Source organism: Pseudophryne corroboree, chromosome 1 (assembly GCF_028390025.1).
Source record: "Pseudophryne corroboree isolate aPseCor3 chromosome 1, aPseCor3.hap2, whole genome shotgun sequence".
Lineage (NCBI taxonomy): Eukaryota > Metazoa > Chordata > Amphibia > Anura > Myobatrachidae > Pseudophryne > Pseudophryne corroboree.
In genome coordinates this window covers 437,071,794-437,081,641 of record NC_086444.1, presented here as the reverse complement: position 1 = coordinate 437,081,641, position 9,848 = coordinate 437,071,794, and positions in this window count along the sequence as shown.

Below are 9,848 nucleotides of genomic sequence, written 5' to 3'. Positions count from 1 at the left end.
GCCCATGTCTCCTGTGGATCCCGTCTATACCCCATGGTCCTTTTGGAATCCCCAGCATCCTCTAGGATGTAAGAGAAATTATCACTAGTAGTTCTATCTTGAGATACTGTTGTATCTATACACATGTACCTGTTTCACTATTATCACAACTCTATAAAGTTTTGGTAATCACATCAAATGTAACTTACATAGAGAACTTTGGCCTGTTACTATACAATGCTGGTGTCTTTGTATTAGTGATGTGCACCGGAAATTTTTCGGGTTTTGTGTTTTGGTTTTGGGTTCGGTTCCGCGGCCGTGTTTTGGGTTCGAACGCGTTTTTGCAAAACCTCACCGAAATTTTTTTGTCGGATTCGGGTGTGTTTTGGATTCGGGTGTTTTTTTCAAAAAACCCTAAAAAACAGCTTAAATCATAGAATTTGGGGGTCATTTTGATCCCATAGTATTATTAACCTCAATAACCATAATTTCCACTCATTTTCAGTCTATTCTGAACACCTCACAATATTATTTTTAGTCCTAAAATTTGCACCGAGGTAGCTGTGTGACTAAGCTAAGCGACCCAAGTGGCCGACACAAACACCTGGCCCATCTAGGAGTGGCACTGCAGTGTCACGCAGGATGGCCCTTCAAAAAAATACTCCCCAAACAGCACATGACGCAAAGAAAAAAAGAGGCGCAATGAGGTAGCTGTGTGACTAAGATAAGCGACCCAAGTGGCCGACACAAACACCTGGCCCATCTAGGAGTGGCACTGCAGTGTCACGCAGGATGGCCCTTCAAAAAAATACTCCCCAAACAGCACATGACGCAAAGAAAAAAAGAGGCGCTATGAGGTAGCTGTGTGACTAAGATAAGCGACCCAAGTGGCCGACACAAACACCTGGCCCATCTAGGAGTGGCACTGCAGTGTCAGACAGGATGACACTTGAAAAAAATACTCCCCAAACAGCACATGACGCAAAGAAAAAAAGAGGCGCAATGAGGTAGCTGTGTGACTAAGATAAGCGACCCAAGTGGCCGACACAAACACCTGGCCCATCTAGGAGTGGCACTGCAGTGTCACGCAGGATGGCCCTTCAAAAAAATACTCCCCAAACAGCACATGACGCAAAGAAAAAAAAGAGGCGCAATGAGGTAGCTGTGTGACTATGATAAGCGACCCAAGTGGCCGACACAAACACCTGGCCCATCTAGGAGTGGCACTGCAGTGTCACGCAGGATGGCCCTTCAAAAAAATACTCCCCAAACAGCACATGACGCAAAGAAAAAAAGAGGCGCAATGAGGTAGCTGTGTGACTTAGATAAGCGACCCAAGTGGCCGACACAAACACCTGGCCCATCCAGGAGTGGCACTGCAGTGTCACGCAGGATGGCCCTTCAAAAAAATACTCCCCAAACAGCACATGACGCAAAGAAAAAAAGAGGCGCAATGAGGTAGCTGTGTGACTAAGCTAAGCGACCCAAGTGGCCGACACAAACACCTGGCCCATCTAGGAGTGGCACTGCAGTGTCAGACAGGATGGCACTTGAAAAAAATACTCCCCAAACAGCACATGACGCAAAGAAAAAAAGAGGCGCAATGAGGTAGCTGTGTGACTAAGATAAGCGACCCAAGTGGCCGACACAAACACCTGGCCCATCTAGGAGTGGAAAAAAACAAAGAAGTCCCGCACCAGAATAATCTGATAATAGATAGTGGTCACAGGGATATAGTCTCTTTAATAACTAATAAATTACAAATACATAGTTTTAGACTGGTGCTACCCACTGATCCTAGAATACATACGAACAAAGTAAGGAAAAGGGGATCAGTTTCTCTGGGTGCACTCTTTTCCCAAGACCAATAAAGATTGTTGGTATTAAATCTGTGTTTCTATACTTTTTTTAATATATATCTATATTAACACTTGATTTATATTACCTACCAATACCCATATGGAATGAATGAACTTTATTGATGTCCCATATGAAGTATTATGACCCTAAATTGGGCCGTGAAAGTGAAATATAAAAACAATATAGAATGATAGACGTGAATCAAAAAAATGGACAAATAAAGAAAAGAGAGAATTTATTTGTCCTAGTGTCAAATAATAAAGAAGATTAAAATCAGAGCCGTGTGCCGCCTGTCATTTATTGATGTTTTATATAGCTTAATATTCCAATGTTATATTTCTAAGAAGAAAAGAAGTGGGATATATATATATCTATTTGTGTATTCTTAATGTGATAATCCCTAATTGATGAAATTCTTCATAAATCTATAACAACCTTATTGTATTATTATGAACAAAATTTGCTCCTGATTTATATGTAAGCCTTCTGTTATTTTTGATAAGGGCAAGGATTCCCAGTGCAGATATTCTGTGCTTCAATCCTACCAGAGATACTTTTAAATGTTGCACCTGGTCCCAGAGTGCTGTCTCGATACAAATGTTGCTAATTTTAAGCACGATATCTAGCTATGTTGTAACCATACTGTCTTGTGAATGGAGAGCTGCAGCATCTCTTACTAAATAAAGTATGGTTAGAGGTGGTTTCTTATTATGAGCACAATACACATTAAGGTCTTTATTATAACCAAGCAGTCATATGTATCTGTACAGTGCATGCATGCAAGATTTATTTATTATGTTATACAGCCTTTCAAGCTGATATCATTGGTATCCTGTAATATGATACACAGTTATAAATCACTTTTATCCCCTGCTCAATATGTATATTTTTCTTATGCCCATGTCATATTCCACATCCCTCACAGATAAGGTTATGGAACAATTTCAAGACTTATAATATTAGTGCAGTGATAACACAGGGCAGTTTATACCCCTATATACTGGCAGTACTCGTATTGAATGTCATGTGGCTAGATTCACAGTCAATTTAATGCTGGTTTTTATTCCTAAATATCACAAACCTGTGTCAGGGAAACAGCACTTGGATATAATCACAGTGCACATGTACCACGGGGTATTTTGGGAGCTGTTATGCAAATATAATAGTATGGGACAGTTATCTCCTCCTTTATATTATCAGTATTTGCATTGTATTTGCATATAATATTCTGTATCTACGTCTATTGCCACAGGCATATGTAAAGAACCAGGGCTGACCGTGTTACATGTTACCGATTAGCTTTGCTCTATACTCTGCTAGCTGGTATCTCTGCACATCTGAATGTATGAACAACTATCTGCTCCTTTCAACTGTCAGTATTGACGTGCAGTGTTTTCTAGCTGTGGCTAAAAGCCTGATACCTTTAGTCAGATGCCACAGGCATATATAGAAAACCGAGGCTGTCTGTACTTAATATTACACCATACTGTACTATCCTGACTGGTACCTCCACACCCCTACAAGTATTATACAAGGCAAACAATAAGGTTGATGAATAAATACATTGGGATACAATGATTAGCTTAATTACATTCTTTTCCCTAGCGGCGCACGGCTAGTCCCTATGCGCATTTCACTCTATGTTAGAGCTTCGTCAGGGGTCTAGTGACCGGCGCCCGCCTCATAATAGGTTTATATAGGGAGAGGGAGCCAATTAGAACCTATTATAATTGTCATAGCCAATCTGTTGTCCATGCTGGGGATTTTCAAATCCCCCGTCCGTTGCCGCATACCTCAGCAGCTCTGTCCTCCGGCGATACTGATTAAATCCTCGGCGTGTGCACACAGGTGCACTTAATCATCCTGTTACCATATGCTTCTATACACACATAGAGGGCCCTGTTTTCAGGATATATAATAATCATATCCATATAACAAGATGTACATTGCAAACTCCACACAATAGTATTTTTAAATGGGACAGCATGTAATTTATCTAGCATTTGTATCTAAAAGGTGAATAATTAGTGATGTAATGATAGATGTATATGTAAAATGAGATAAATCATTATAAATAAATTCTGGGTCCTGGGTTAACAATATATCAATTCCAGGGCTGTATACTCGTATATATCAGAAGCTTATATGTTTTCTTGTTATATTTGGACATATATACAGTTATATCATTGCTGCAAGCAAAAATTCCTATAATCTAAAATCTTTTAGTTGAATACCTGTTTATTTCAAATATATCTATTAAAAAGATGTGAAAAACCTATAACTATATTGATAAAAATAAATTCAAACAAAAAGTATAAAAAATATATTTTTAATATTATCTTTTTATTTTTTATATATATTTTTATACTTGTTCTGTCCTCTCTGTTTGTTTTGTCAATATATCCCTCCAAACCGTCATTGTGATCATGTTACAGGGAATGTATTGAGACAATTATCAAGGAGTATAGAGTATATTGCTATAAAGTATAATGTTACCAGTGATGAAGTGTAAATGATATGTGAAGTTATACGTGGAAAAAGTTGGCTTGCAAAGTGTAATAATGTATTGAACTGTGAAAATTATTAAGATCCCATTACCAAAAAGAGGGACAGAGAAACTTTATGTACATGAGAAAAACATTTTTTGTGTGAAAGTGTCAATAAAAGAAAAAGACATCATTATATATCTTTTTTAAGGGGAATGAATGAATTACTTATTTGTGAATAATTATAAATAAAAAAGATGAGAAAGTGCTGTGCATATTAATAATTACATAAATGTGTTTTTACTCCACATTTAATACTGATTAAGGAATATGTAGTATATCTATCCAAAATTACTTGTGAATAATTATAAATAAGAAAGATGAAAGAGTGCTGTGCATATTAATAATTACATAAATGTGTTTTTACTCCACATTTAATGCTGATTAAGGAATATGTAGTATATCTATCCAAAATAATTCCAATCCATATTAGTCCCAAAAATTATTGAGATATGGGGGATATACATAATATTGTTGGATAGTATCTGCAGCAAATTGCCCATATGTTGATAATATAAATCCAATCCTGTTTCGTCTATGAGGTCCCAGTCTTACAAAGATTACTTAAAAAGGTGTTACCGTAATCATGTATGTAGATAGACTGTATATATTCTAATCCACATATTTCTCACTGTATATTCTGGAAACATATTCCATGAATAAGTGTACATCTAATTCCTTCTCATATTTATGTCCCCTATTATATACTAGGTAGTCAAATCTGAAATTATTATAAAAAAGATGAGTATTGTATTTCCTCATTTAATCCATGTGGTGTTAAGCTATCCATGAGAAAGATATGTCTGGATTCCCTTTTCAGGAGCTCCTTTATAATGTTGCCTCCTCTTAAACCCAGCTCAACCTTCTCCAAGCAATAAATTTTCATTTGTTTAGGGTCACTTCCATGTTTTCTCATAAAATGTCGCGCTACACTAGTAAGTTGCTTCATATTGGAGTGATCTCTTCTGGCACGATTTATATTACCAACATGCTCCAATATGCGTTGTTTAAATTGTCTCTTGGTCATACCTATGTACTTGAGTCCACAGGGACAAGTCAGACAATAGATGACCCCTTGGGTTGAACAGTTACTATAACCCGGAATTTTGACCCTAGTGCTATATTTGTTCTCATATTCTTTAGTTGTTTGTATATATGCACACGCTTTACATTTACCACATGTATAACATCCTTGAACCGCCGGTTCTCGTTTTTTTATTTCTCACAAAGTGACTACGAACAAGTTTGTTCTGTAAATTGGGCGATTTTCTCCGACTGGTAAGTATCCTGTCCCCAATTTCCTTCCGTAAGTCCTCATCTGTCATTAATACATGATGGTGCTTCTGCAAGGCTTTGTTTACGTCCCTCCATTCCTTACAATATGTACTAATAAATCTTGTTTCAATATCTTTTTTCTCTTTCTTTTTTGGGGTGAGTAGATTGATTCTGGGGACAGTCTTGGTGTGATTATATGCTTTTTGTAATTCCTTCTTGCTGTATCCCCTCTTTCTCAATTGGGTTTGTAATTCATCAGCCCTCTGCTTGTACGTTGTCTCATCTGAGCAGTTCCGTCTCATTCTAATATATTCCCCTTTGGGAATCCCCCTTAGGGTAGCTGGGAGATGTGCGCTGCTATAGTGCAGTATGCTGTTTGTAGCTGTTTTTTTGCGGAAGACATCCGTTTTTAGTTTATCTTCTGTTCTTGTTATGATCAAATCTAGGAAGGTTATGTTCTCTTTACTGATGTCATATGTCAATCTGAGATTCAAATCATTCTTATTTATAATTATTCACGAGTAATTTTGGATAGATATACTACATATTCCTTAATCAGTATTAAATGTGGAGTAAAAACACATTTATGTAATTATTAATATGCACAGCACTTTCTCATCTTTTTTATTTATAATTATTCACAAATAAGTAATTCATTCATTCACCTTAAAAAAGATATATAATGATGTATTTTTCTTTAATTGACACTTTCACAAAAATGTTTTATTCTCATGTACATAAAGTTTCTCTTTCCCTCTTTTTGGTAATGGGATCTTAATAATTTTCACAGTTCAATACATTATTACACTTTGCAAGCCAACTTTTTCCACGTATAACTTCACATATCATTTACACTTCATCACTGGTAACATTATACTTTATAGCAATATACTCTATACTCCTTGATAATTGTCTCAATACATTCCCTGTAACATGATCACAATGACGGTTTGGAGGGATATATTGACAAAACAAACAGAGAGGACAGAACAAATATAAAAATATATATAAAAATAAAAAGATAATATTAAAAATATATTTTTTATACTTTTTGTTTGAATTTATTTTTATCAATATAGTTATAGCTTTTTCACATCTTTTTAATAGATATATTTGAAATAAACAGGTATTCAACTAAAAGATTTTAGATTATAGGAATTTTTGCTTGCAGCAATGATATAACTGTATATATGTCCAAATATAACAAGAAAACATATAAGCTTCTGATATATACGAGTATACAGCCCTGGAATTGATATATTGGCCCTCATTCCGAGTTGATCGGTCGCAAGGCGAATTTAGCAGAGTTACACACGCTAAGCCTACGCCTACTGGGAGTGTATCTTAGCTTCTTAAAATTGCGACCGATGTAATCGCAATATTGCGATTACAAACTACTTTGCAGTTTCTGAGTAACTTCAACCTTACTCTGCCTGTGCGATCAGTTCAGTGCTTGTCGTTCCTGGTTTGACGTCACAAACACACCCAGCGTTCGCTCAGACACTCCCCCGTTTCTCCAGCCACTCCTGCGTTTTTTCCGGAAACGGTAGCGGTTTCAACCACACGCCCATAAAACGCCGTGTTTCCGCCCAGTAACACCCATTTCCTGTCAATCACATTACGATCGCCGGAGCGATGAAAAAGCCGTGAGTAAAAATACTATCTTCATTGTTAAATTACTTGGCGCAGTCGCAGTGCGAATATTGCGCATGCGTACTAAGCGGATTTTCATTGCGATGCGATGAAAAATACCGAGCGAACGACTCGGAATGAGGGCCATTGTTAACCCAGGACCCAGAATTTATTTATAATGATTTATCTCATTTTACATATACATCTATCGTTACATCACTAATTATTCACCTTTTAGATACAAATGCTAGATAAATTACATGCTGTCCCATTTAAAAATACTATTGTGGTGGAGTTTGCAATGTACATCTTGTTATATGGATATGATTATTATATATCCTGAAAACAGGGCCCTCTATGTGTGTATAGAAGCATATGGTAACAGGATGATTAAGTGCACCTGTGTGCACACGCCGAGGATTTAATCAGTATCGCCGGAGGACAGAGCCGCTGAGGTATGCGGCAACGGACGGGGGATTTGAAAATCCCCAGCACGGACAACAGATTGGCTATGACAATTATAATAGGTTCTAATTGGCTCCCTCTCCCTATATAAACCTATTATGAGGCGGGCGCCGGTCACTAGAGCCCTGACGAAGCTCTAACATAGAGTGAAATGTGCATAGGGACTAGCCGTGCGCCGCTAGGTAAAAGAATGTAATTAAGCTAATCATTGTATCCCAATGTATTTATTCATCAACCTTATTGTTTGCCTTGTATAATACTTGTAGGGGTGTGGAGGTACCAGTCAGGATAGTACAGTATGGTGTAATATTAAGTACAGACAGCCTCGGTTTTCTATATATGCCTGTGGCATCTGACTAAAGGTATCAGGCTTTTAGCCACAGCTAGAAAACACTGCACGTCAATACTGACAGTTGAAAGGAGCAGATAGTTGTTCATACATTCAGATGTGCAGAGATACCAGCTAGCAGAGTATAGAGCAAAGCTAATCGGTAACATGTAACACGGTCAGCCCTGGTTCTTTACATATGCCTGTGGCCAGTGGCGGAACTAGCGAGCGGTGGGCCCAGGTGCGACAAAATGCTTTGGCCCCCCCACACACACACACACATCCCATCCAAGTCCACCCCCTCAACCCAGGAGAGGATCTGGTGAGGGGGACCTGCACAGGGCCAGAGAAATGGATACCTAGCAACAGTGCCGTAACTAGACATTTTAGCACTGTGTGCAAGAAACGGCATCGGAGCCCCACCCCTGCATGCAAAACAGGGGCAGTGCGCGCCGTAGGCGCGCACAAAAATACATAGTGGCGTGGCTTCGTGGGGAAGGGGTGTGGCCACAAAATAATACCAATTCATAAAACGGTACACAGTAGTCTCCATTATTCAAATTACGCCGCACAGTAGCACCACTACACCAGGTAGAGACCCTTTTACACCTTACAGCGGACAGATTCCTCTTTTTACACATTACAGCAGACAGCGTCCCCTTTTTACACATTACGGCAGACAGCGTGCACTTTTTACACATAACGGCAGACAGCGTGCCCTTTTTACACATAACGGCAGACAGCGTGCCCTTTTTACACATAACGGCAGACAGCGTGCCCTTTTTACACATAACGGCAGACAGCGTGAACTTTTTACATGTAACGGCAGACAGCGTGCCCTTTTTACACATTACAGCAGACAGCGTGCACTTTTTACACATAACGGCAGACAGCGTGCCCTTTTTACACATAACGGCAGACAGCGTGCCCTTTTTACACATAACGGCAGACCGCGTGCCCTTGTTACACATAGCGGCAGACAGCGTACACTTTTTACACATAACGGCAGACAGCGTGCCCTTGTTACACATTACGGCAGACAGCATCCCCTTTTTACACATAACGGCAGACAGCGTCCCCTTTTTACACATTACGGCAGGCAGATTCACCATTTTTACACATTGCGGCAGGCAGATTACCCCTTTTTACACATAGCGGCAGGCAGATTACCCCTTTTTACACATAGCGGCAGGCAGTCCCCCATTTTTACACATTGCGGCAGGCTGATTCCCCCTTTTTACACATTACGTCAGGCAGTACCCCTTTTTACACATTGCGGCAGGCTGATTCCCCCTTTTTACACATTACGTCAGGCAGTCCCCCCTTTTTACACATTGCGGCAGGCTGATTCCCCCTTTTTACACATTACGTCAGGCAGTCCCCCCTTTTTACACATTGCGGCAGGCTGATTCCCCCTTTTTACACATTACGTCAGGCAGTCCCCCCTTTTTGCACATTGCGGCAGGCTGATTCCCCCTTTTTACACATTACATCAGGCAGTCCCCCCTTTTTACACATTGCGGCAGGCTGATTCCCCCTTTTTACACATTACGTCAGGCAGTCCCCCCTTTTTACAAATTGCGGCAGGCAGGCCCCCATTTTTACACATAGCGGCAGGCAGGCCCAAGAAAGAAAGAAAGAGAAAGAAAGAAAGAAAGAAAGAAAGAAAGAAAGAAAGAAAGAAAGAAACAGAGAAAAAGAAAGAAAGAAGAATTATACTTACCCTCTCCGCCTGCTCAGGCTCCTCGGTGCAGCCGCGTCAG